Here is a 5,436-nt window from a genome sequence, read left to right on the forward strand (position 1 = left end):
TCTGCATAGAAGCAAGAGAGCTCGACATTGTATGAAGATTGAAGTAGCATTGCGTTCATTGATAAGATATCGATGGAAACAGACGGTTGGGTTTACACACATTAATATCCAGTGTCGAACAAATCAATAACTACCATGACTTTACGGACAATTCTGGACAAGACAGAATTGTTTGAAAAGAAAGAGAAAAGGTTTATAATCATCAGAGTGGAAATTTGATTTAAAAAAATGATAAAAATTAGGTAATTTGAAAAAAAATGAAGTTTCTAGTTTTTTACGAAACGATTCTTAAACAGTCACTTTAATCGATGTCACCGTTTCAAAACTACCCGTATAGATTGGACACAAACTTTTGATATTTAACGATTTTTGGTTTGTTTGTTTTGTTTTTGTTCAGACGCAACTATGCACCACCTCAAATTCTTATGAGGGAATGACATAACCAGTTTGCTCATTTGCATATTCACATGCATAATATGTCCGAGAACTGTTTTGCAAAAATTAACTAATCATTTTTCATTTCATAACTTTAATATTTTCATCCTAGTTTGATAACATGTTCATGTTTCTGATCCTTGAACTTTGTGTCCTTTTTTTCTGGCTCAGAGCTTTGTTTTGTTTTGTTTTGTTTTGTTTTTGTTTTTTGTTGTTTTACTTTAGGCTATGGAGGTCTAGATAGCTACCCTTCAGATCCCCTATAGGCACGCCCGTCCAAAATCGCAGTATTGTAATTTTATGCAATGGGAACCTGATGTGTCGGCGCAAATTTATTGTGACGTCAGGCCCTCACATTCCCCCCAGTTCACGTGACTGTAAAAGAAAAGTCTTATTGGAGTTGGTACTTACCGGGATGGGATTCTGGTAATGACCGTGTCTCCGGATTAACTGGAAGAAGCTCAACTGCAAAGGAGTTTCCAACTACATATAGGATAAGAAATAATGGTGATAAAAGTGGCAACAGCTTCTTCATCATCGAAAACATGGTCACTTTTCAAAAGTCACCGGATTCCATTGTTACTTTCTTGGCCACGATAATCCATTTTTTTTTTTTTTTGGGGGGGGGGGTGGCTAGGTTCAACCTTCTTAAAAACTGCAAAATCCATTCAGTTTATTGAAAGATATTATTCGACATACAATGTAACAGCACATGCTGCATGAACAGAAGATTGAGTCATTATGTCATGGTGCAGTGAAGTGAAACACACGGCAAATGTGGAGCAAGAAATGATATGTTCTGTAAATTTTGCATAAAGGGAGAAAAACAAAATGGGTGATACAAAATCAATACTTAAACATTCATTAATTTGCGTAAGAAGCAGAGTGTCTCAAAGACACCTTGAAATGGCCTGTGTGACTTTTGAAAAGTAGCCATTCTGTCCTTATTTGCTCACTCGTGCACGACTCAACAGATCATTCTCACTTTTAGACATGCGATATCAGTCATTAGTAAATACGTGCAGGAATGCCCCTGTCATGTTATTTTGCTCGAAGCTTTCTTTGTTAAAAGTGACTACAATCTATTGAGATGTCTCTCTGGACATGGAACTCACCGGGAGAGGCCGAGTCTGAAGATGCCCGTCGCTCCGACGAGACTGGGTCTGTGGCGTTCGGTGTTGCTAGGGGATCTCCGTCTACCCGAACTGTGGGAACGTTGCCAATTCAAAAATGATAGATATTATATGATAATGATAACGATAGTGACGATGATGATAGGAGTGATAATAATTAGCAAACCAGTTCTTTATTATCGACCATGAGAATATAATATCGGAATAATCACAGAGGAAGGAATGGGTGTACAAATGGAGAAAGTGCATGCTACCGTATATTCGTGCTATACTATACTAAACAGTACGCAAGGCCCCATAAGAATGTATCAGCGGGGGGGGGGGGGGGGGGGGGTTATCATATAAACTAATTCATGAGTATACGAAGTTTACATATTTCAGAATGAATGTGATATGCAATGTAAATCCATTAAGTTACCGGCTGCTTAACAAGTAAAGGTCACTTGTGTAGAATTTATGCATGCTGTTTTCTTTTGTTCTGCTTCCTTGAGCCACCACTCATGCATTCATATTGTGGTCACGTTGCTATGTCATCATCTTTGGAATTGTAATTCTTTTGTTTATAATCTAATATTGAGAACATTCTTATTCCTTATCCCAATCACCATAAGATTTGAAACTCTGTATCCAGTAGTTGTTACAAAGGAAAAGTCTGAAAATCATCCGGAGTTTTCCTTTAACCTTATACAACATTATATACTTTATCACGAGTATAATCATTTCGCATTCAGTGATAAACATACTGACACACACTAATGTCAAAGCTATTATTTACCCGGTGTACTGCTTGTGCCATTGTACACCGTTGAGTAGGCTGCGGCTCCTCCGTCTCTACGACGATATTCTGCGTAACACAATGGGAAGACAAGTTTAATACAAAGAATCACGAAATAATAAAGGAGCCATTCGCCCGATATTCCTAGCGCACTTTTCCCCGTTGGTGGATATGAAAAGCAAAATCTCACAGAATAGTTTGGGTGCCAAAATTAGATTTTGGGCCTAAACCTGTTTTACCGTCTGCCCGAGGTTTTTTAATGGTTTTTCCCCGATTGTGAAGACACTGAATCAAAATTTGGATGATGCAACTCTTGCATTCTTGAGAATTTTGAGATATTCCAAATGACCACCAAAAGGGAAGTTAGAATCTGAAATTCCCATAATATATTTTGTTATAAAAATGGCGATAATTGGACACAACAATGAAGTTTACCGTATTTCGAAGGTGCTGAATCCGAATATAATAGAGTGATGCAACTTTGCATTCTTGGGGATTCTGAGATATTCCAAATGGGCGCCAAAAATTCAGTTTCGTGTATATTTCCTTTTAGATGATGAAAAGTTGAAAAGATTTGATGGTTTAAACCATTTTAAGGGCAATGTGGCCACTTTGTATCCCCGAGGCTTTTGAGATACCAAAAATGGCCGCCAAAATTGGAAATTTTGATATTAAGCATTTCCGTATTTATTGTTTTAAAAATGAAAACATATTCACGGGTTTACCATATTTCGAGGTCGAATCCAAATCTGGTTGATGCAACTCTTGCATCGATCAGGATTTTTTTTTTTTCATATCCAAGATTGTTACCAAACATTGAAATTCCAATTAAAGTATTTCCTCATAAATCATAAATAAATCAATGCAAAAATGATGGTGATATCCTTTTCGAGGACGCTGAATCCGAATCTGATTGATGCAATACTTGAATCTTTGAGGGTTTTGTGATAATTTTATTTAAGATTTTCGATGTAAATTTGGCGATCATCTTGAATATTTCAAAAGCTGCTATGATGCAAGAGTTGCATCAATCAGATCGATTCAGCACCCTCAAAATAGGATAAAACCATCAATTCTTTTCCAAATCATTAACATTTTTATAAAGAAATACTTGTATCAAAACCTAAATTTAGGCGGCCACTTTGGATATCTCAAAAATCTTGGGTATACAAGATTTGTTTCACTCAGATTGGGATTTCAGATTGGGATTCCAACCAATTCCCACCAACCAACAAACCAACAAACAAACAAACAAACAAGCATATCAACAGTGTCAAATAGAGACAAAAACTGATGATGAAGCTCACCGATGTAATAGGTCCGTATTTGTGCACCATACCTCCAGTACAATAGGACTACAAGCACAGGTGCCAGAACGAGAATCAAAAATGCAAGCGGCCACAGGGTGGGCTTATGGGAGTTCTTTGAGGCACCTGCCATTCAGGATAAGAAAATAAATGTTATCATTTTTCTGGGAGCACTCTTTACCAAACGACACACAACAGGATATTACAGCAAACAGAATGAATGATTTTGAAATTGATCTCATATACATATATTTTTTTTCCTCAAGCATGAGTTCGCGGAACAGGACTGCGAACACAACTTTTGTGTTGCATAATGTTTTCCCATTGTATCTATGGTTTCCCATAGACAGAGAGGTACAATTCAAAGATATGCTCAAATAAGTCCACCAACAGGATATTAAATGTTTCTTCGAAAATGGAACATAATGATGACATTGTAAACTTCTATAGTTCCACTTCTTTCGGCTGAATGTTAACATTAGTCGCAATCAAAATAATAAATAACATATACAATCATGACTTAATGATGTCAAGACCTTACTTATCTTTACTAACTTCCCATTGTTTAATGAACAAAATAGGAAAATCATATTTCTCAATGAAATATACATCAAATATAACAAAGTAAAATGATACGTGCTATCAAGCTTGGATGCACAGTAGAATATTCAAACATAATTACAGAACGTGGTGGTCAATATATGAAAGTTTGAATCTAAGTATAAACATTGACAAATAATGCATGGAACCTACTACTTAAAAGAAAGCTTGTTCAAGGCATGATATACCATTTGCAGAAGAAACAAAAACCCAGCATTAGCGCTTTAAAAAAAGTTCTAAAATGGGAGTTAGGGATAGAAACAACCACTGTAAAAAATTGAATCCGTATAATCGATGTCAAGTATCGTTAAATACACAAAATGTGAAAATAGCTATAATAAAACAAAAAGTTTCCAGACTAAACCATCTACAGTTACGGTTTAATGAGAAAAATACCGATATCGCCTTATGTTTTCGGCTTTGTTGCAAAAATTTAATATGGTAGGATGTTTTGTGATACAACAGACCTACTCATATGCATCAAATGTGATATCTTTAACACTTTTCTTCTTAAATTTCTGCTCCCAACGGTAAACAGGACCTTTCCAGTTTTGAACCGAGCGTAAAGATAAGATAAGAAGCTCTATAGGTGGCCGGGATGCAAGGAATAGCTGTCGCTGCTATAATTGTGAAAATCATAATTATATTACCACGGTTTTAACGACAAATGAAAGACAAACGCATCTAGATTCTAGCCCTCAAACTGTACATGTTGCTAATAACATGAAATAAAGTTGTGACATCATCCGACAGCAGTGTTTCACGAAAACAGTCTTGAAGTGCAATACTTTGTTCCGTCTGACTGGAATGAAACTCCAGCTGCTAGGCCTGTTTGAATTTTATAATTGCCTGCATGGCAATACATTATAACATAATGCTACCACAAGAAAAGTTATTGAAAGGAGAGCTTTACCTGGTTTGGGGGTGGTAACATCGGAACCAATGATACCCGCCGGTGAACGAGGGGGCTTCGTTGTAATTTTGTCTGTAATATAAAAAGATTAATATTGGAACAAATGAGTCCTCGGGTACAAGTGTTTCTTGAATTTCCGGTATATCTGAATTTTAGAATCTCTTTAGATTAGAAGTTCACTGTATAATCTAATTGCATTCTTTGACATATCTGAAATGATGTTGCAAACACTAAATGAACACGACACACTGCATGATGTTAATGATGACAGCA

The 5,436-nt window shown here is 36.3% G+C and overlaps 1 long non-coding RNA gene across 1 annotated transcript; it reads right to left on the bottom strand.

Annotated features, from left to right (window-relative positions):
• Positions 1-825: 825 nt before the first annotated feature.
• LOC139743444 (uncharacterized) lies at positions 826-2,413 on the bottom strand. The gene is made up of 3 exons (XR_011711759.1): positions 2,344-2,413; positions 1,551-1,640; positions 826-918 (listed from the first exon to the last, which is right to left on the bottom strand). It is a non-coding gene; the product is annotated as an uncharacterized lncRNA (long non-coding RNA).
• Between the last annotated feature and the right edge of the window lie 3,023 nt (positions 2,414-5,436).

This window comes from Diadema antillarum, unplaced genomic scaffold (assembly GCF_040938485.1).
Source record: "Diadema antillarum isolate AM-2024a unplaced genomic scaffold, OU_Dant_1.0 seq00001081_RagTag, whole genome shotgun sequence".
Lineage (NCBI taxonomy): Eukaryota > Metazoa > Echinodermata > Echinoidea > Diadematoida > Diadematidae > Diadema > Diadema antillarum.